We start from the raw sequence: 23,493 nt of genomic DNA, 5'->3' as shown, positions 1-23,493 counted from the left end.
TTGCTAATAAACCCCCCCCATGCCTGGAAGCTACAAGGCTTAAAGCAACTAAGCTTCTATCTGAAAGGCAGAGCAAAGGAAAGGGCTGCAGCATGAAATGATTTGTAATGAGTGTTCAGTCACAAAGTGAGAACAAAAGGGAAGATGGCAAACAGGCAGTCAACTGTTAACCCAGGGGCAAGGAAAGTTAACCTAAGCTAGATGCAAACTGGTACAATAAGGACTGCTGCATTCTAACTCCAAGCAGTTTCACATGATAGAAACAGCAGTGCAGGCAGAAAGCAAACACATGAGCTGAATTATGGTTGCTGTGTCCCAGGAAGATTTAATGCTTTAACCATTCTGATATAATTAAAGCAAGAAACCCTCCTAGTGTGGATGCAGTTATATTGTTTAAAAATGCTCCTACCTTTATATCTATACCAGTTAAGAAAAGAGAAGGAGAAGAAGAAGAAGAAGAAAAAGAAGAAAAATGAAATAAGCTATACTGATATATGGCACCTTTCTACCAGTATAAATGCAATCCAAACTAAGATTTATATTCATATAACTGCAATGGCTACAAAAATCTCATCTCTGTCTGATGCAGCTATATTGGTATAAATTTTTTACTGTAGACCAGTTCTTAGTTGAGTTGCCTTCAAAGTAGTGGGCTACACAATGGGATAATTCAAATTATCCATCCAAACTTCATATATTGGAAAATAGCACTGGAATAGGCCTGGACCATGTTCCTATCAATTTTAGTGAAAGCAGCACTAAACTAATGCTCAGCATTTTGGACACAGATAAATTAAATCAGGCTAAGCTACTGTAGACAGACAGAAAATAGCTGTCCTTTGAGAGGAAGTATTTTCTTCTGGTTAAGGACAGAACTTAAGAGACAAGAATTCAATTTTTGACTCTGCCTCAGACTTCTGAGGTCACCTTGAGCAAACTTGCTTAATATTTCTGTGCTTCAGTTCCCCAAATGGAAATGGTGAACTGAATATTCCCCTCTCCCCCTCACCTTTGTCTGTTTTTATCTATTTAGATTTGTAGTGAGTACTCTCTCTCACTTGGTGTTATTGCAGCATCTAGCAATGTATCTCATATCTTGGAGCTATAGCTTCTATATGCTATATACATATAAAACACATATAAATGTAATAAGATTTTGGCATGTACTTTATGAACATATGGGACTTAATTCTATGCAAACTTGTGCCCATTCTAACAAAGTATTATTCCTCTGACTTCCATGCTGTTACTCTTGATTTACCCAGTGTCATAAGACTGCATTTTGACAAAGAAAATATAATTAAGAATATGATATAGAAAAACAAGCTTATAAGCAAAGTATGTAAACACATACATTTGTTTGGTGTGGATATTAGATTCTAGAGGTTTTAATCAACCTTATTGTCTGAACGTTATTTGAAACGGTTTGGGAATATATATTACTTATCCAATAAAAGACAAGCCTGCGGGGTAAATGAAGGTTTGAGCCCAACATAAAATGTCTGTTAGAATCTGCTGCAAAAATTACTGCACATACAAGAGAACATTTAATTGCTTTGCCATTATAAACAATTACTTTTTATGAACAGAAAAAGTAAATAGAGCATATTACAGGTGGAACATATTGCCAGTTTAATTATTTTATTGATTTGGGAATTAAGTGTTTCTAAAACCTGTAAACTCCTTCAAAGATGACACATAAGTAAATGTATGTGACATTGTCAGCTGAGCGCCTCCGCTTGTATGATCTGTCTGGTGTAGCTCTAGCAATGGAGTTTCACTCCAGCTAAAGCTCCAGCCCATTTAAAAAAAATAATAGGAAGAAATTAGAGATCCGGAGCTTTAAAAAATTGCTAGTGACGCATTAAGAATAAATATTAATAAATCTTTAATTGTTATTTTGCCCTTTGTGACTCTTTCTCCAACTATAAGACTAATCCAAAGCCCACTGAGAACAACAGAGATAATCTATTAATATAAACAAGCTGTGGGTCAAGCCCTATATCGCTGCTCTTTTTTCATCCTTCACCATTTCTCCCTCCTTATGTTCCTCTAAATCTTCTGTTCCTTTTGCTATCTACTGTTTTCTCATCCCAATTCCTTTGCCGGGAATAGCATTACACTAGCAGCCTACCATTCATTGGCCACTCTTTCAAATTCATCCTTAATAACCTCCATTTATTTATTGAAACCTCCCTTACTGATCTCTTCACTGACTTTGTCTCTGTATTGTCTAGCATCTTCTAGCATGTGGATTGCTGGTCTCACACCTGATTCATTATTCAGTTTAGTGTTTGACATTTTAAGGAGTTAACTGGACTTCTCTTGCAGTAATCAAAGCCTTTTGCCAAGTAGCATCCCTTTTTCCCCAGTTTACGTATTGTGTCTATTTATATTACAAGCTTGGGGCATGTATATGGATATATGTATAGTGCCTAGTGCCAGAGTGCCTCTGTATACTAAATTGGGAAAAGACTGCATGCAAGTATCCAGTAAAGCTGTGTTTTGCACTTATATTAGTAGTTTCCCTCTCCCATGGTGAAAAAGCTATCCCCACAAAAGTTTAGTTTTGCTAGTGTAACTACATTGATAATGCCTATCACAATAGACTTCTGGGAAATGACTAGAAATGCTAGAGTACTGCAAGAATAATCAATAATAATACCACAGCTTGGACTTATGTCAGCATTACCATGTTAGTTAGGGATTGCCCCTCTTCACACCCTTGAATGATGCAGCTATACCAACAGAAATCTATAGCTAAACACATATGCCCCCAAAATCCTAAACTAAATAAAATAAACAATAACCAATCTCTTAGAAAACCCTCCCTCCCCCACAATACTGTTTTATCTGGAAACTAATTCTTGAATGGGTTTGGAACCATAAGCACATCTGCCTGGATTTTATCTCAGATGTCCTCATGGCCGCGATTCAAAAACGTCTCTGCTCCCTAATGTATAACCCAGAGCTCAAGCTTACATCTAAGGTATTATCTCTGGCAAAGAAAAACACTGAGAAAACTTTCAGTAGAGTATGTTCTTTTGAAGTGTGTATTACTATTTTCTACCACATGGAAGAGTAATTCTCTTAGGCATGTATGAAAAAGGGACAGCATCAAAATGCTGGGTTTGCTTAGAATGCTGATCTTGTCAGCGTATAGGTAACAGATGTGCAAAGGATTTGAGATATTTTTCAAATGCAATGGAGTTTTGATTTTTAAAAAATATCTTTTGTAGCAATAAGGCTGAAATTAGAAAAAAAAAGTACATTTCCCCCAACGATTAATTTACTTTGTCTGAAATATAGCCACATAAGTCCACATTCAGAAATTTAAGTATAAGAAAAAGGATTCAATCCCATGCCTCTGTTAGATCTTCCAGATAATATTTTAGTAAAATGGATTTCTCTCCCCAGGTTATTTTCTGCTCTGAAGGCTCTATCTCCAGCCAGGACCCCATATATCTCTATTATTAGACTGACACAACTTTTCAGGGGTAGTGTGTTCAAGAAGGTAAGCTAACGTGTTGGGACTCAGGAGACCTATCATAGCTATTCCACCTCTCTAGCTGTGTCTACATGTGCATTTAAGTATGCCTAAATTTAATGTGAATTATCTTAATTTGCAGTAAGCGGGTTTAGGCAGGCACCTACATGTGCAGGAGTCAAAGCGCATTAATGCTGTGTGTAGACTGACCAAGGATACAACGGATTAATATACTTTAACACACCTATGTGTTTGTTAATGAAATTTAACTATTTGCACCTAAATTTGATACCTGCATTTGCAGATATCAAATTTAGGCGTGATTACCCCAAAATGGCCATTTTTAAAGTGCATTGAGAGCACACTCGTAGATGTATGCCCTAATGCACCTTAAACTTAAGCAAATGCGCCTTAAAGTGTCTCAGGTAGATACACCCTCTAGGTCTTAGTTTCCTTTCTTCAACTTTGTCTTTAAGATGATAAGCTTTTCAGGCAGGGACTAACTATGTGTGTACAGTGTCTAGCACAAAGAAGCTCTAACTGCTAGCATAATATAAAAACACCAAACCAAAACAGAAAACACCTTTTTCTTACTCTATTCCATCTGCAGTTTGTGTTTCTCTCCAAAGCACATAAATTCTGACCACCAATACTCAGCTGTGAACTGTTTGCAATACTGGGCCTATTACAAAGCACTGAACACTCAATAATGGATATAGTTTCCCATTCAGTAATTAATAAAAAAAAAAAAATCACTCGTGAGACAATCCATGGTTTTCAAGCTGCTGTCTGCAGATCATCAATATGGACATGATAAATGGTTTGCAGATCACACTAGATCTTTTACATGGAAAGATCAATGATAATGGTACATAGTGATCAATGAGAATGTTAAAGGTGATCCATTGTTCTGAAAAGCTTGGGAACCCTTCCTTTAACCAGATATACTGCACAAATTCCTTTTGTACTGATGGCTATAACAAGTGGGCGTCCTGGGGTGTCCTAGTGGTTGGCCTACCCACTTGTCTCAGGGCTAACCACCTGCCTGCCTAGCCTGCCACACCTTTGATGAAGCTAATTGGAAGTTATTAACCAGATGGGAGGCTGCCCACTTAATTGCCCTGATGTCAAGTGCATATACATGGCTCTGAACCTTCCCTTATACAGTGTCCCATGCCTTGCAGATAACATCCATGGCCTACCACTTGGCTTATTTACTTGGCCTAATACCTGGCCTATAATCCCATATCCCACACTGGGGTCTCCCCCTAGTGCCCCCACGCTGGGACCTGCACTCCCGTGCTCTCATGTCAGGACTCTCAATCATGCTCATTTGGGGCTCCCAGCCCCTCCTTTTCCCTTGGGCTCCCAGCCTGGCTCTAGAGCTTTTTGGTCCTCTCATGCCCCCACACTAGGGCCTCATTCCATGCCCAGCACTGGGCCTCAACCCCCTTGCTCCTGGAGCTTCACATGCAGATCCTTCTTGGAGCTCAGAATCCCACCCCCCTAGAGCCTCACATCCAGCTCCCTTTATGAACCTCAGGCATCTCTGTGGATCTGGACCCCGTCTCAAGTCCCTTCACATGACCTGGACCCCGCCTCAGGCTCCACACAGTAAAACTGGGCCCTACGCTTTTGTCTTTAGGGTGTGCTTCCCTAGCTTTTTGCCTCCCTGGGGTAACCAACAAAGCAGCAGGGCCTGAGGCTTTCTGGCACCCCATACTCACCCTTCACCAGGGAGGCACAGGTGAGACATTTCCTAGAGACTACCCCACCACTGGCAGCCCCACCATATCACCTAGCCCTAGCAGCATGTAGTTTTAGGTCATGCCTCAGGACCTGGAGTCTCTACCTTCTCCATAGTTCATGCCCTGTAGCTCCAAGATGTTATGTGAGCAGCAGCTCCAGCCAGGTGATGCGCTCTCTCTGGCTGCTCACAGCAAATTGCCAGCTCTACTGCTCAGGGCCTGTTCTTAACACAAATAGCTGGGCCCTGTTCTCAATCGGGCAGTCTCCTGTTGGTCATGTGCCTGATTGGGAGTGCAGCCACCTTTAGGCTGCTCTGCTGCTTGCCCATGACCCTTTTACTGGCAAGCACAGCCTGTGCTTTGTCACAATGGCAAAGTAGAGATAGCAAGACTTTTTTTTTAATTGACCAATGAACATTAAATCACATAGGCATATCCCACCTTGCGATTTCAATTTCCACGGTTTAGAACTCAGGCCTTCCAATGGTAAGAATCTCAAACAGTGGGACATCAGACAGACTACTGTCTTAGATAGTCCTTTAGATTAAAAAAAGATCCAAAGTGAACCCATATTACACTGTTTATTTACAACCGTAGTAGGCAGGGTGAAATTTCGGTCACTTTATTTTATTGTGTTTTTTCAGGGTCTCCTCTTCTGCTCCTTTCCAATACAGACAAAATATATTCACTCTTCTGTACCTTTTCTGTGAAGTGGTAAGGTATTAAGTGAGGCAATAAACATTAAAATGTCATTTTGAGATTAACAAGAAAACTGTGCACACACATTCACAAAGCATTTTATGCTGCTGCATTTAAATTTAGCAGAATTTCTGTTCCTATGTGCTCTCTTCCTAGCTGACCTACTTCAAGCATTAATTCAAATTTCCCCTTCTCCTTTCGTAGTCAAAATTGCTGTGACCCTCCATTCTTTCCCCATTCCCAAAACAGGATGCAAAAACTATGCCTTGGACCTCCCTTTGGGCCCATGACATGACTCCTGTTGAAATCACTCATGCTGTACTTAAAACAGGTAGGACAGAACTTATAACTGCTTATCATAGCACAACTGAAATATTTGGTGCCTGAAGCTAGGCATGAAGGTCTATATTTAGGCACCTAAATAAGTGACCTGATTTCCAAAAGTTCTGGGCACCCTCAAAACCCAGTGATTGAGGCAGCTAGAGGTAGTCTATGCCTCTGAAAATCATCACACATCTTATTAACAACTTAAATATAAACTGGAGACTCTAACCTTACCTATTCCAGCTTGAAAATGCCACCCTTGATATTTCTACTCTGCTCAATCTGCCCCAAGAAAAAAAACAACGGGTGTCAAATGTAATAGATAAATTAGATCCCTTGTAAGGTGAATTTGTACAATAGTGGGGCTCAAGGATTCAAAGGTCTGCTGCCTTCTCATCAACTTGTTTGGAAAAGAACCATTTCTCAGTTCCATTTCTATTTTGGCAATGTCATTTTTCACTGACATTGAATCTGCAGCATCCATAGCCATTGGGTCTCCAAGTGCCATTAAAATTGGAAGGGAAATCCATGTTTTCCAATAGCTTGATTGGTATGACTTTGGCTATAATTACTTGAAAATCTTATTTGTGAGCTACCTATACTAGTGAGCTTCCCTAGAGGACTTTCTCTGAAATAGTATCAATTAGAGTCCCCCCTGCAGGTGACAGTGAACAAACCAGGATGTGTCCAGAGGTGTAATGAATGCATTTGATAGCTAGATGGCAATATGAGGTGCTAATTATGATCAGTACACTGTACTTGTCTGTCAAGGCACAGTAGCCTTGTTAGGGAAAAGCGCTCCCATTCCCAGTGGTTCTATGGATTCAACAGTATGGGAGAAAAACCTGACAGTTAAGAGACAAAAAATGTATGTTTTCTCTCTGCAAGTTGAAACTGAGTGAAGTTTTTTCTTGCATGATACAAACTGGCTAGACCGTTATTTCATTGTGACAGCTGGAGGCACTGATAGATAAAAATCACACAGCACTGGGAAATTTGGGGGCACCTAGTACCACTGAAGGGTGTTGGATTGCCAAAGGTGTTGTGCATTACTTTACTACTGCCAAACCCAGCAGAATGCAAGGATGAATCCAGATCATTGTTAGGAAACCAAAATTGGTCCTTGGACTGCAGGCAGATGTATTCATCCCTGTAATTCTTATGAACAGAACTAGATGCATGGTCTCTGGTGTGGATGAAGCACAGTGCCATACAAGGCGTGCTGTAATACTACCTTTGAGAACCACCTTTTGTCTTTCAGATTAGCAGGTTGCTAATCTGAATGACAAAATACCAAACAATTGAGTAGTGACAGGATTGAAAGCACGAGGAAGCTCTTTGACCAAAAGAGATGTATGAACCTTAGGCTGACTTCCGTGGAGATGATTTTTCGAAGTTAATACAAAGTGTTTGTTAAATGCCAATAAACCAATCTCAGTCCAGAACAGTTAGGAAGATGGAGTGAGGATGTATCAGCTATGATCTCTTATTTGTATGACAAGATTTTGTAGTTTTAGTTTCTATATTGTAAAAGAAAGTTGAATATGTAACAGCCAAAATTTTAGAGAAGCTTCTCAGGATACAACCTTTGTCTCAGAAGTAGCTCAGTACATTGCTGGAAGATCCACAGTAAATGGGCGGTGGGTTTGGGGAAACTTTACCTTCATAATTATGTAGAACATTTTGCTGGGAAGAAGCCCCAAAGCACATCACGAGCTGTCAACACTGACAGGCAGCCACCACAGGGCACTGAGAACAAGGCAGAGATTTGCATGTGGCAGACAGCAGAAAGGGGCTGGGCGAAAAATACGTGTTCTTCCTATATCTCTATTAACATCTTCAGCGTCTGCACAGAGCAGACAGAAATTCATGTCATGTCTTATCTAAGAGATGCACATGGTTTTCAATTTATCCTCCTTTGGAAAAATGAAGGGCTGAGTCAATGCTGATAGGATTTGGGCCTGCTGTTTCAGGAAGCCTGGGTAATCCGAACCAGAGGTGTACATTGCTAAAATCAGGGACTTGTGCAAGTAGAATAATCAATGATGTGTCTCAAAGACAAAAAACAAGTCAATTTTGCATTGCTAAGGGATTCTCCTTTTACAGAAGGTGGTGGTTCTATTAATACTGCCTCCTAGCCTTTAAATAAATAGTAGGCAGGGATCCTGAACACGCATTTACAGCTTTTTCTCCCTGGACTGGAAGGTGAGGGGGTGTTATCGTCCCCCTTTTTTAACATGGACAAACACAAGGATTGCTTTGCCCCCACTGGGAGGATATTAAGTAAAATCACCTTCTCACCTTAAAGAAGGGGAGAAGAGAACAGGGAAGTGAAGACTTTTGCCCGAAGTCACCCACACAGCACTACAGGAACCAAGCCAGGATGAGAATTGAGACCGAGTCAGCAAAGCACATGTCCATCTGAATGAACTTCAGGGCATGAACAGACGTGAACCAGCATAACATCTGAAATGGTTCAAAGTGTAAGAGAGTTCAAAATGTTTCCGGAAGGTAGCGTATCAGGTGCAGACAGAGGAACCACGTGTACAGGAAGGTCCCCTCCACAGCCCTGAGCTGATTTCTACAGACAGGGTTGCCTTTTCCTTGCTCTTATGAAGCTAATGACTTCATTTCTAATTATTTTCAAAGGACTTAAAATAAAGAGAGGTGTCTGATCTGTGGTTTATCTGTATGATGTGACAGTAGATCAACTGCTCAGCACTGCCTACAACTGAGACCAATGTGCTTGCTCCCTGACAGATGTTAACATTGAGAGGTTTTAACCTCTTGAATGGGGGTGTAAGTTGCAGCTGTGTTAGTGTAAGGACACAGGCAGACAAGGTTCTTTGGCTAAATTTTATCTAATAAAAGACATCACATTCACCCAAAGAACCTTGTCTGCCTCACCTCTTGAACAGCATTGCCCATGTCTATTGGCTGTAAAGGGATCGGTAGGTGCTCAGTTCATTTGTTCATTGTTGGTCAGCACTTTTAAGCTAGGGCTGAAACACATTTTGAAGATTAGATGCGTCCGTGAAAAGGAAAAAATAAGGGAAGTTCACATTTTCTCAAGGTACTAGTGCACTTCTTCTCAGTTTCAGTTTAGTTCTCGTTTCAGACGGTTCTTCTTTATGTAAACCAATGTGCCTACCTCAATTCTATTTGTAATTCTAATTTCATAATTTGTATTAAAGGAGTTGTTTCTATTAAAGCCTGAAATCAACTGGTAGGGTAAAGCTGTGTTGGATGCAGTGCAAACACAGATGAAAAGACAGCATAACTAGCATTCGTTATATACCTGATGCTGTTCTAATGAAGATAAATGATAAACTACCCTCAATTTGAGTAAGGCTAGGGGCAGAACCTCTCTGGTGAAAACTTCTGTAGAGAGGACACTCAGCTGAGACCCAGCAGAACTCAGCTTTATCCCAGCTCTACCAGTGACTTGGCACATGCTCTCTGGAAGTGGTTTCACCTTTGTGCTTTCACCTTCTCTTCAACATTGTCTCGTTTTTCTATTTATATTGTAAGCTCTTCAAGGAAAAAATCTTTCACTTGCAAGATGTGTGTACAGCATTTGACTCAGGACACCAGGAAGGGGGTGGTGTAACTTTTATTTACCACAGTCTAATGATCTATGTATGGTCTATGAGTTGCTGATGTGTAGTAACGTCCCACTGTCCTTTACCTTATGGTATATTGTTTTTGCCCTCAGCTGAGGTCTGCAGGTGTAATACAACGCCCCCCCCCAACAAAACACGACAATGACCAGGTAAGCCATCCAGCTTCCTCTATCATAATGCACTTGCCCATATTTTACAGGATATGTCTGAATCAGGGAAGCGCACTATGGAATTGGCCAGTTCTTGTGACTGTAATCCAGGGGTAGGCAAAAACATGGCCCACGGGCTGGATTTGACCCGCGAGACCATTCTATCCAGCCCACAGGGCCCCTAAAAATATTTGGAAAATGAATAGTTCTCTGCCCTTGGTTCCTATCAAAAATGACAGGAACCAAGGGAAGTAGGACCCAGGGGAAGCCCAGCAGGCCCCAACAAAAGCAGGCCCGCCTGGCTTCACCCCTCAGCCGGAAGCCCCTTCTGGGGTTTCTGGGCTGGGAGCATGTGGCTACCCCAGCGCGGGAAGCTCAGGTAAAGTGGTGGAGGGGACTCCGGGCAAGGAAGGAGCGCAAGGGGAAGTGGAAGTGGCCCCTCCCCACCCACGCCTGCTGTCCTGTGCTGCAGCTGCTTGCAGCCTGCGTGGGGCTGCCTGTGCCTGCTCTGGACAGCCCCACATGGGCTGCAAGTGCTTGCAGCATGGGGCACCAGGCGTGGGGTGGGGGAGGAGCCGCTTCCCCCCATGCTCAGCTTTTCCATGGGCTCCTTCCCTGCATGGAGAATAGTGGCTGTTCGCCTGCCTCATGCCTGGTGCCCCACGTTGCAGGTGCTAACAGCCTGTGCGGGGCTGTCTGGAGCAGGCACAGGCAGCCCCAGGCAGGCTGTGAGCGTCTGCAGCATGGGGTGCTGGCCATGGGGCAGGCGAGGGGCCACTTTTCCCCATGCTGAGCATCAGCTTCTTCCCTGCCAGCAGAACTGTGCTGCCACCTGCCTGTACCATGGGGCTGGGGGGCACTGGGTGTGAGCAGGCAGGGAGCCAGTGGGAGCACAGGGCCCGCACTCGTGTCCCGGTGCCAGTGCTGGTGGGGCCCAGAACAGGGTGGCAGGATCTCAGGGTCCCAACTGCCAGGGGCTTTGTGGAGCCGGGCCAGCTCCCCACTCCCTGCTGGTGCAGCACAGCTCAGGCCGATGGACCCCTGCCAGTCTGTGCCCCGCTTTGGGCCTCGCCGGTACTGGCCCTAGGACATTGGTCCCGAGACACTAGGACATTGGTCCCAAGATGGTGACCAGGAGGTGGGGCACCTGTCAAGGGGTGGGGCTACCCATGCGGCCCTCGACAGCCTGCCAAAACTGGGTAAGTGGCCTTCCGCTCAAAATAATTGCCTGCTCCTGCTCTAATCTATTAGATATAAACTTCTGTCTGTTCAAAGCTGGGAAACTGCAATTTTGAAATGTCCTAAGAGATGACACTGTTTGGGTTTTCCTTTGAAAGCCTACCAAAGAGCTCCGTCTTGTGGAATTTTGTGCAAGATGAAAGATAGAGGAATCAAACATTTTTGCAGGCTCCGAGGGAAAAAAATGGGGCTTCGGCTCTTACTTTTCTGACATTTAAATTAGTTAAAATGAAGGTCATTTGACTTTTAAATAAAACAAAGTTTCCTTTGTGGTTATTGAAGCAATCTCTTCTTGTAATGCCTGCTCTGTTTTACAACCATTTAGAAGTTCCACAAAGGCTATTGTCTCAACTTTGCAAGCTGACCATAAACTCAAAAGCTGTTTTGTTGTGTTGCAGAGTAACATTGTTTTATCATCTGTCATAGTTTTATTTGCTCCTGGAGCAAGGAGCTCTGCAGAGGTTTCACTTCACTAGGAGTCACTGAAGCATTTTCTTTGGGCACGTCTACACGTTGATTAATGCACAGTGGTTACTACACATTTAAGTTAGCATTTGTATAATCAAGTACTAAATAAATGCACAGCAACTGGAGTTACTACACAGTAGCACCTGCAAATGCCTTTTTTAGTGACACTACTGCGCAGTAACTTCATAATACTTGCAGTAATGTATTAGCAGTGTTAGTGCTGCTACTGTGCGCGGTATTATTAGGCTGCTGTGCAGTTAGTGTCTCATGTAGATGGACCCTTTGGCTTGATTTTGTTCAGCCCTCCAGTTTCTTGTTGAGTTGGATCTGAATTACTGTGTTATGATAAAAGCAAGCCTTTCATATGACTTTGAGAAGAGATCCAACATTGGGCTCAGGGTGATGTGAAATTAGGCCCAGTTTATTAAAAAATGTGTGCAGCCTTTTGAACACCAGAAGCACTTCCAGCTGCAATGACAGCTGGAGCCAGGTGAGTTTACAATGCCTCACATTTCCATTCTGAAGATTTTTCATAGTTCCCATTTTAGCCGGACTGATTAGAATCTTACATTATGCTTCGTGTAGGTATGTCAATTTGCAGACCTGGCATGATTTCCTCTCCTACTGCTGTTAAATTATATACCCATAAAAGAAGGGATAAAAAAACTGGAATATAGATAGACTCTTCCGAGCAGCAGCACTTGAGGGCAATGCCTTGCACAGAGCCCCAGTATTGCACATAACTTGTAATTACTGTCGCTGAATGATACTAACTGGATAGTGTTACTGGATAGTGGCTAATTACATTTTATTAGCTGTGCAGGATCCTTAAGGAAATAAAGATGTTTTTCGATGGTAAGAATATTTTGAAGGCAGTGTGCATTTTATCCCCTAACCAGGTTAGTTCAGTGAATGAAGGACAAGTTCTCATTTCCCATGTAATTCTGAAGAGCTTATTTGCTGACCTGACATGAATTGTTGGTGGTGGTGGTGGTGGTTGTTATTTAGCAATTGAAAGTTATAAATAGAGAGTATTAAGAATAGATGTACAAACTGTCAGCAGCACTTGTGGAGCTCAACAACGCACCGAGAACATGAGCGGCATTTCTGCCGGAATTTGTATTGTACTATTTATGTAAGATAATTTTAATCCCATTAGTCATACTAAGATCTAATGGCAATTCAAATGTAGTATCCTGTAAACTGTTCAAAATAAATGGAGACTATATTTCAGAGAAAATAAATAATACCACCAAAAGTGAGTACCACCAGGAATAGTTTCGCTAGGGGAAGGTGATGCTACTTTCAGGATTGGCACGACAGCACAGTGAAGGTAGTGTTTTAACCTCCCTGTTCTACAGTGCTCTTAGTTTGAATGCATAAACATTTCCCAGAGAATATGCACCATGGCAGTATGACATACATGGCTTAATCTCAACGAGGTTCAGGATCTGTATGGTGATATCTTTTATGGGCCCATCGCTGTAGTTAGGCGCGATGCAAGACAAGTTTGTGGAAATAAAATGCCCTTCTCCAAATATGGGAAAGAAGCAGAAGCAGCCCAAGCAAAATACCAGTTATCACAATTATTTCTGTTTTAACCCTGTTACATAAATGAAGTGGTCCCTTATGAAGGAAAGTAGAGTGTAGACCTGTGAAGCAAAGAGAAGGTAAAATAATTGATTGCTGACTAATTGAAGAACACAGGAAACAAATTAAGAATAAGGACCTTGTTGCACGTTACACTGTAAACCACACACATGTTAATCAGTTTAGCGCTAGCTTGCAGTCACACCTTCAACTTGAGCGTCACATCTGTGGGGAGTGGCCATACCTTAATGGAACAGAAGCTGGGTTATGCAGATCAAGAGATAATCCTGCCCTGGAGTGACATAACTTTGAGTCGCATAACAAGTGCTTTAAAGCACTCAGAGGTGTTAACATGTGGACAATCCAGGAGTTAAGTGCTCCAGGAGCAACCCAAAATATACATGTAACAAAACGCGAAACCTACAAAAGTGAAGAGGCCCATTATAACCTGTAGACCACAGAGAGATAGCTGAAGGGAAAGATGCGTGTGTTAAGTCCTTGGTTTTCAGCAGCCAGACAAATTATGATTTTTTGTTCCCAGGTCTGTCTTCAGAAAGCAGTCCATGTGAAAACTGCAAAAGAATTTCTCTTTGTGAAGGATTTGGGGATTTCAGAAGTTCTCGTTTGGAATATCTTCCCACAACGGGCCTGGGAACAAATGTCTGCCTTGTGAAATGTTGAGATTTTTAAAATGTTCCTGTTTTACACTGGAACTAAACCCAACCTTTTCAAGGTTCCATGCAAATGAGAAGACTCTCTCCAACACCCAGCCACGTCCCTCCAAAAAAACAACCCCAAACCTAGAATAACCAATAGCTTCGTGGTCAGACCAGTTTCATTCCCAATGGAAAAGACATTTTGTCAACATTTTTAAGATCAGATGGAAATATAATTATACCAATTACAACCTGGCCTTTTGGGAGTACTAAGACATGGGGACTGCCGTTATGGATATAGTCCAATATTCCGTTTGAGAGGGACCAGCACCAGATGCTTGATAGAAAAGTCCAAGAAACCCTCAGATGGAAAGATGCACTGTTAGTTTCCCAGGTGGAAGTTTCTTCTTTGCCTCCTCAGAGTTTGATTAATGCCCCAGAGGATGAGAACCAGCTTGGTTCTGGTTAAAGCATTTTTTTCCTTTATCCTTCCTAATGGGAGTCCAGAAACATATTTTTAACACAGAAATGATTCAAACGTTAAATGCAGCTGGTTCCAATACTTTACAATAGGTGGACATGGACAGACTTTGTGATGTTCTGTTGCAAGGTAGGTGCTGCAGTAGGGATAAACAACTGGCAGAAATGAAACACAGCATAGGCCTAAGCTGTTTATTTTTCCATTTCTTGTGGTACAAGAGTAGTTATATATGAATGTCTCTCTGGGACTTTATACTGCCTTCATGCCTCAACCTGTCATATACAATGGACAGTTTTGGGCAGTGCACATAAAAACAATACCACTAAATTAGAGAAGGGTTACACAGTTATTACAAAGAGAGGACATGGAACATGGGAATGTGACTGGACAGATCCAGTTTCTATAACTCGAGACACAAGACCCATAAGATCATGCAGGGAGGGACTGACAAATGTACTAGATAACTGCAAAAGGGTTCTCAGATAGAATGACATAGCCCTCAATGATGGTATTCTGTAGACTTGGGTTCAATATAAAGCCATTCTCCCACAGCAAAAATATTTTGGAATCATCAGGGGCATAAAATAATTGAGGGATGAATGGTCCTTACAGCAAGGCAGCCCCTGTTGGTGCAAATTCATCAATGATTTGGATCTGGGTGTTAAAATTGGACTGGCAAAGTTCACAGGTGACAACCAATTATGGGGGACTCCAGTCACTTTGTAGGATAGGCTGGGGATACAGGCTGACCTGGACAGGCTCGTAAAGTGGGCATATCAAAACCTGATGATTTTCAACACCAAAAAGTATAAGGTGCTCCACCAAGGGAGAAACAACCCACAACATACTTACAGGCTCAGCAGTGCTACACTTACTAGCACCACAACCAAAAGAGACCTGGGGGTCTTGATAGACCACAGAATGAACACGAGCCACCAGTGCAATGCCACAGCTGGCAACGCAACCAAAAAACTAGCATGGATCTACCAATACAACTCAAACAAAACTAAGGATGTCATACTTGGCCTTGGTGAGGCTGCAGCTGGAATACTGTGTCCAGTTCTAGGCACCACACTTCAGGAAGGATGTGGAGTGACTTGAGAGAGTCCAAAGGAGAGCTACATGTATGGTTAGAGGAACAGACAGCAGATTATATGATGAGAGGCTGAGAAACATGGGTCTGTTCAGGCTGGAGAAAAGAAGACTCAGAGGGGACTTTGTGGCAGCCTATAAGTATATAAGGGGTGCACATCAGGGACTGGGACAATGTGTTCACCAGGGCTTCCCAAGGGAAGACTAAGACTAACAGTGGTACATTTATAGAAGACCACTTTGATTTAGATAAATGGAAAAAATTCTTTACAACCGTAGGTGGTGGAAGGCCAGGGATAATGAAGCTCAGCCCCCACCCCGCCAAATGCGGGGCAGTGGGCAGGGCTGCAAGGCAGCCCAGCCACAGGCTCTGGGCAGCTGCAGCAGGAATGGGAAGGGGTGCGCATTTAGCCAGTATTGCATGGATGACTGGCTGCCCAGCACTGCAGGCAAGTACCAGACTGTCTATTCTGTGAAGGGGAAGGGGCTTGGGTGAATGGGGCCTTGGCCAGGCCGGGTGGTGGGACAATCGGAGCCCAGGCAGCTTGTCCAGGGGCACAAGGGGCTCCTGCCACTGTGTGCACCCCAGGGGGCACATGCCCCCCTGATCTGTGCACAGAGCGGAAGTGGCTAACACTGCACTGTGCTTTGCATGATGCTGCTGGTGCACCTGCCTTGAGAGTTGCGCAATGCCAAGTGCATCCCACCACAGGGTGGACAGGGGCATGATGCAGCTCAGTGGCAGCAGGACACGCATGGTGTCATGCCCCTCCTGGGGCAGCTGCAGCAGTGTGGAAAGCACAGTGCACACCAGCAGTTGCCTCTTTCCTATGCACAGGGGGCACATGACCCCTAGGACTCTGCTGGGTTATGCATAATGGCAAGAGCCCCCACAGCCCTGGACGATCCACCCAGGCTCCGATTGTCCCACCACCCAGCCCAACTGGGGCCTTGTTCACCCCTGCTATGGCCTCTGCTCCACTCCCCCCTCACTGTGGAGGCCTTGATCTGCAGCCCCATGGCCCTGCTGGGTAGAGGGGGAAGGGAAAGTGTGTGTGTGCATGTGTGCACACGCTCAGCCCCTTGCCCATATAATTTTTTCTTCCTCCACCTATGTTTACAACTCAAGTGTCCAGGGTCAGGAATAGACAGCCCCCAGAGGTGGTACAATCATCTACTCCTTATATCTTCAAAAAAGACTGGACACTCATCTTGCTGGGGTAATCTGACCTCAGCAGTCTTTTCTGCCCAAGCGGGGGGGGGGGGGGGGGGAGTTGGACCTGATGATCTCGAGAGGTCCCTTCCAGCTCCTAACATCTATGAACCTATGACATGAAGAAAATCTGACCCTTACTGTACAGGTGTTAAAGGAGGGATATTATAATTATAATCATAGGTACAAGTATAAATGTGGAGAATAGGGTATTTAGATATAGGGGTAGAGATTGTCAATGCCAACATAAATGGTTTAAAGGCAGATATTTTCAGAAGATTGTGTGAATTTATTCAAGGGGTGAAACTTCAATGATTTTTGCCTGATGTGTGCCAAACAGTAGTGGTGCCGATAATCTGGATGATTTTGTTCAATTTTAGTATAAATCAAAAAATTTGCAACAGAGCAAAATGTAACCATTCTCAGTATGTCCCAGATTCTCTTGCCAACTATAAAAAAAAAATCCTTGGAAATGCAAAGCATGCCTTTCTACTTTAACCAAAAGTGTGGCTAGAAAGCCAAAAAGCTAACTCGTGTTTTCTTCCAACTGCAATAAACAAACAAAAACAAATATATGAGATGCCAGGAAGCGTTCTCTCAGAGCTCCCCAAGTTGGCAACCCTGTCATCCACTTTTTTGCTGCCAAAACTGAGGAAGGTCATTAGAGCTCTGAGGAAACACAGCGGCACTGAATGACTCTACTAATATTAGTTTCAATACGTTAAGTCTTTGCGACCTCATAAAGAAGAAAAGTGGCTTAATGTCCTGAATGATTTAAGCATACAGAGAACTTGTCAGTATTATTTTGTGTGCCAATTGCTACAATTCTTACACAAGAATCCCACTGAACTTGCGCAAGGGTTTCCACCAGAAGGGCTGGATTCATATTGATTCCTTAGACACTGAAATGGGATTTAGGTGGAGTTTAGCCATACAAGTTCCAAAGAGTGATTTAAACTGGGCCTGCATCAGCAGAACAAAATTCATTGGGTTCCTAAATTCAACAGGCATCTCTGGTTTGGACTACAAAGCTCCTTAGGCACCTACAGCAGGATAGCAATTCAGGTAATTTACCCAGATATACCATATCACCTACCTTCCACCTAAGTTCTCTTATGAATCACATATCGTAGGGAAGCGCCTGTACACTGCCTATATCCCTAGAGAGGTTACCACCTGTAGGGGATGGGGGTCTATTCACATTTATCTTGCACTGAAAGCATTGCAGTGTTTCCTTCAAGCTCTAATAACACCACAGTTGTTTTGGGGCTGTGCAAAATAACTGTGATTGTTCTCAACTTTTGCCAGTAATGTGGGCACCCAGTTTCCAATAAGGTGCTTCTCACAGGAAAAAGGTAAGAGTGGCCTGTGGATTTAAGGATTCATTTACCAAAGACGTATATTAAGACAATATTGACTATTCATTTGCTTAATCCATACACTTAAACTCAACTGGAATTTGCTTAATATTTGGTAACCTGTTTATTAGGTATAAATGACTTCAAATGCATCAGTAAGATTTTAATTTAACATTCCATCTAAGGCAGTTTGGGTGAGGGTACCGTACTTCACCTGAAGAGCGTGCCAAACAAAAAGCTAATCAACACATGAAATGCATTATCACAGAAGTTCAGTGAAGCAATGGGTTTTAATGAGTTTAAGCAGCAGTTCAAGGAGAGAGAATGAGAAAAGTAATGCTGTAGAGGAGACAGCAGAGTTGGAAGAGAGAGGAGATGAGAAATAGCCTAACATTGCTTGGGGATATCTGTAATAATACACTGCATAAATGACTATCTCCGTTCTACAGGGGATCTGCATAGAATATCCACTCTGCCATCCAGACTAGTTTGGACTTGTTGGATTTCAACTCTGGATCCCTCCTGTGGAGTCTGCTTTACACCCAGGCACATGAATAACCCACTTCCATGCACATGTGCAACCCCATTGATCTCAGGTGTTTAAAGTAGTTTCTGTTACAGGCAACCCCCCGCTTAATGCTGTTTTGCTTAGCGCTGTTTCACTATAATGCTCATTTTAAATTGATATCTGATTCCACTTAGTGCTCAGTGACTTTTGTTATAACACTCACGGTTGCCAACTTGAGTCATTAAAAACACTTATGGTTGCCATTTTGGTCTGTCAAAAATTCAGTTTCGCTTAAAGCTAGTTTTGCTTAATGCTCGTTTTTTCAAAAACCAATTAAAAGCACTAAGCGGGGGTTGTCTGTATTTAGAACCCCTTTGAAAATAAAATCCTAGAAGGGATGCAAATCATTGAACCACTTGACTCCCATGGAAAACTATAACGTAGTATAGAGTACAGCGGTCTCATGCACAGAACAATTTTCTATGTGCATTTTTAACTAGTATAAAACCGACATAAATGGAAAGTTGATCTATATCTGACTGAGCTCCCTGCATCCAAAATCTGAAAACAGTAATATACATATTTGTAGTACATACACTCATATGTTTGCAACAAATAGAATTGCACAAGTCAGTAATGACAGAAATGCAATGCTGCTGTAGGAGAGCTAGCTTTAAAAATGTTTCTGACAGACACAGAACTCAAGGCTATGTCTTCACCCTTGATCATAGGATTTCCACTGACACAACCAGGATTAACAATTGGCCCCAAATGCTTGCAAGGCAGGCTTAGACCTTTGGGGTTTTTTTCTTTCAAAGCTTGCAATTCCAGCTAGAAGCTGGAGGAGCATTTGGAATAGCATAATGCTTGAACCCCACTAGGCACCCATTTTACCTCAAAAAACCCTTCATCCTTATACAGCTGCAAAATGTATGGAACGTAGTCTGGCCTGTCCTGGAGTACAACCGTTTTGGCCTTGTTGATTCACACTAGGGGCCATCACCCTCAGTCCTTGTTCAGGCAAAATACTCACTGATAACAATGGAACTTGTTCCTGTCCCAGAACAGGATGAATGGGTCCAATAATAGTGTGGCCAGCTGCTTTGCCATAAGGAAAACTGGATGACATATCAAAGGACTTCTCAAAGGTTGAAGCTAAAAGATGGGAACGGCAGAGTGCACGCTCATATGCTTGAGATGTACAGCATGAAGGCAGCTTTTGTAGCATCTCTTTGGTACCATGCTTGGTCTCAAGTGCAGCATGTCATTCTCATCAACAGGGAAGCTGACCTACCACAGCTTTTCAAAGAAGGAAATGCCCTCTATATGGTTTGGTGCACTGGATTTTCAGTCCTTAGATCCCCTGCTTTCAAGATGCATCAGTTCATTCAGCCCCCCACTAATTAATTAAAATGCCTGAAGTCAGCAGCAATTTCTTGAATGCTCTACCTCAATTCTGTGGGCCTTTTACATTCAAACATTTTCCAGCATGCATTTAAATTGAAGAGTGAGTACGAGCAGCTATCATTTCTGTAATACCATAATAAAGGTCAAACATTTGTCAGACTGAAAGCGACATTAATACCTTCTGAATTCTTATTAGAGACGTTCCATCATGGTTTCATTTTCTTGGAGAGTAATAGGTCAGCTGTCAAATCTATCACTGTGTCTGTCTCTATTCTTCCTCCTTTCAAGCTAGGATCAAAGAAAGTAGAAAGGAATCAAAGAAATATACTTCTCAAAAGTGCCAAATTGACAAGTTTAATTAAAGTCACAAGTTCAAGCATATGGTAATCCTTTACCTGGAAATCCTGGGGTTGATTCTTCATGGTACACTGACCTAAAGAAATTGAATGTGAGGCTAGAGAGAGAGCACAAAGCATCCCTATCTTACATAACCAGAAGTTTAAGAAATCTGAATGAAAATAAATGGAGTGACAATCTGAGTTGGATTAAAAAAAGGAAAAAGACTAAATTGTGGATGTCTGTGCCAAGTTAAGTCAGTCCTGAGGCTGCTTGGGGCACCTTAGTTACTGTGAGTCATTGGTGATTCTTCAGGCAAAGTGACCTGGTGGCACTCATCTCCTCTCTAGGTATGGATGCCCGTTGGCTCACAGGGGCTCATCCACCCTTTAACAGTCTTAGTCCTGCTGAGTGTCCACACACCCTCCTCACCCAGGCTAGCCCAGGTGGGGGCACCAGTTTAGTTATTGACAATCTGACTGTGGTACAGGCTGTACTGGTTTACATGGTGCCAGAAAGCAGACCAATATAGGCCTGGCTTGACAAGGGGATTTCTGCACCAGGAGGTCATAAACCACATTTGTATCCCTCCCTGGGATACCCAAGCTGGGTATTCAGAATAGGGGTATCTTCTTTTTACTCCATCCCTGAAACAGGTTAGCCGGGAGGTGTAGGAAAGAAGTAAAACCCTGGCTTCCCTCCACCTCCACAACCAGGTGAGCCTGAGCAGGAAGGAGTAGTCCCTCATTACTAATTTATGCCAGCAGTAAAATACAATTGGGACAAGAAGGACATCTGATAGCATTTTCAAGTGGAGATCAAAACTCATGCACCATTCCTTCTCCCTATTCACAATCTAAGCTAGATCCTCAGAGGATCAAGGCCACATCCTCAGATCTTGTAGATGACATAATTCCATGAAAGTCAGTCTAACTATGCCAGTTTACACTAGGTGAAGACTATTTACAGCCTATTTTTGCTACAATGGGTCTCGTAACCTTCGGTTAATAATTAGTGCATTTTTAAAGAGTTTACATGAGAGAAGCAATGAAATGGAAAATACAATGAAAAATGACATATTTCAAATGCTTTAGATTTTAACTATGAATGCCAATTGGCCAAATGATATTTTACATTGTTACTTGCTTATTTTATGCATTTGTGCATGATAGTTTATGAAGAATATAAAATGATATAAGTGGAATTTTTTTTAAATCAGCAAAATAAGTCAAGTGAGAGAAGACAGACAATTCAGAAAGTCTCCTATTTCTTGTCATTGAAAAGTAACTGCACTCCACTTTACCAGTAAATAAGGTTTTAAAAGACTTAAGAGAGAAGAAAATCCATTATTTAGAGGGAAGATTAGATACCAGAGGGAAAAGAGGTGATTATACATATAGATTCTGATCTCAATAGTGTCACCAGTGCTAATCTGGAATAATTTCCACTGACATCAGTGGAATAAGTCTAGTTCTGAAGCTATGTTGCCATAATCAGAATCTGAACCACAGAGAAGAAACCATAGGAATTGAAGGGTCATTAAATGATTCAGAGTCTATAGAAAAGTAGTCAGGTTCGACTGAAATGACTAAATAACTCCAGAACTCTTTAAAGAACGATTTCTATTCCAAAGGCTTCATTGACATTCCATAGAATCCTGTGACAAGATAAAACTCTATTGAATACTTTAAATGATTTTAGAAAGTTTATCAATTTCTATTCTAGTCCATAAAACTGTTCTATAGGAGGAGAAAAAGTATTCTGAAGTGAACACTCTAATCTGTATCCTTCCTGGCCTATGATTTGGTAGAATTAGGAAGGCATCTGAATATAAACTAGTTACCTGCATTTCTTGCATAGACAACCTGGATCAGAACCTTAGCAGCAGAGGTGTGTGAAATTGGCCATATTCGATTTGGGTTCAGATTTGGCCCAAATTGGGAACAGTGATGCAATTCATTGATTTGGTTCACTGTCCCCGATTCGATTCAGCCAAATTGGATTGGAAGGTTCTGATTTGATTTGGAGAGATTAAAAGGTCTCCTGATTTGATTTGGATCCAGAAATTCAACCACTGAATCGGGCCAAATCTTTGCCAAATCAAATCAGAGACTGAAGCTTTGCACAGCCCTACTTAACAAGTATAAATCAGTGGTTTTCTGATTAAAAATGCCCATCATTCCATTACAGTAAATGGAAAAACACTAATTTATATCAACTTAGATGCAACTTTTTATTTTGCAGTACATCTGATCCAGTTTCCCAGCTGTGACAGCTAAATCCACATTTTTGCAGTTTAGGCTTATTACCGATATAAAGAAACGTTTTTAGCAGTAAGTATTCTAAATGTCTGCAAACAAAATTATCTGACATTCTGAATGTGAGATTATGATTTACTGTGAATATACAGTACTCTGGGTCTCTTAGCAGTAACCAGACTCTGAAATGTTGACAATGACAAATACTATATAGGATTTCCAAAAGCTATAGTCAGAATCTCTCTTATGAAAAGTTTTATTTTTTCTATAGGCTATTTATATACATAATATCTTTATACCTAAGCCAATCTTGATAAAATAACTTTCTCAAAATAAAGTAAAGCTGGATTTTGGGTTAGTTAAATAAATTGAAGTAATTTATAATCATGGTCCACAAGAGAAGGAACATACAGTTAAATACTTGGGGATATAAATCATGTGAATGAGAGAATGAAAAATTAATGAAGAAAATGGCTTCCATGGGAACAAAGGAACAGAGAGAATGCCCTCCATTCTATGCAGGCATCAAGGGGTTATAGCAACACAATTTTTGACCCAAATAATTAGAGATATTTTTAAATGCAAATAAATAGCAAAGGTTTAGCTTCCACTGATCTTTCCCAGAAGGGGAGAGACGTTTTCATGAAGTGCCACATGGGAGAAACAAATATAAGAAAGATAAAGGACATGACAAAATTACAGCTGATCTGCTGAATAGATACAATATGAAATTCTTATTGGCAAGAACAGCTTGACACTTTAAGTTGTAGAAATGTTTAATTTTTCCCCAGGGCTTAAAGCTCGAACCCCCCTAAATTTAGGACTCTCGTTTCTATTCCACAGAAATTACCCAAGAG

The 23,493-nt window shown here is 41.9% G+C and overlaps 1 long non-coding RNA gene across 1 annotated transcript in view; it reads right to left on the bottom strand.

Moving 5' to 3' along the window:
* Positions 1-23,493, bottom strand: part of LOC149857777 (uncharacterized) — a 135,288-nt gene that overhangs the window by 11,086 nt on the left and 100,709 nt on the right. Inside the window, exon 3 of the long non-coding RNA XR_016444164.1 lies at positions 20,221-20,330. This is a non-coding gene — a long non-coding RNA (uncharacterized LOC149857777). The remainder of the gene's footprint in view (positions 1-20,220; positions 20,331-23,493) is intronic.

This window comes from Crocodylus siamensis, chromosome 9 (assembly GCF_052110815.1).
Source record: "Crocodylus siamensis isolate JL-2025a chromosome 9, ASM5211081v1, whole genome shotgun sequence".
Lineage (NCBI taxonomy): Eukaryota > Metazoa > Chordata > Crocodylia > Crocodylidae > Crocodylus > Crocodylus siamensis.
This window is presented reverse-complemented; position numbering and strand designations above follow the sequence as displayed.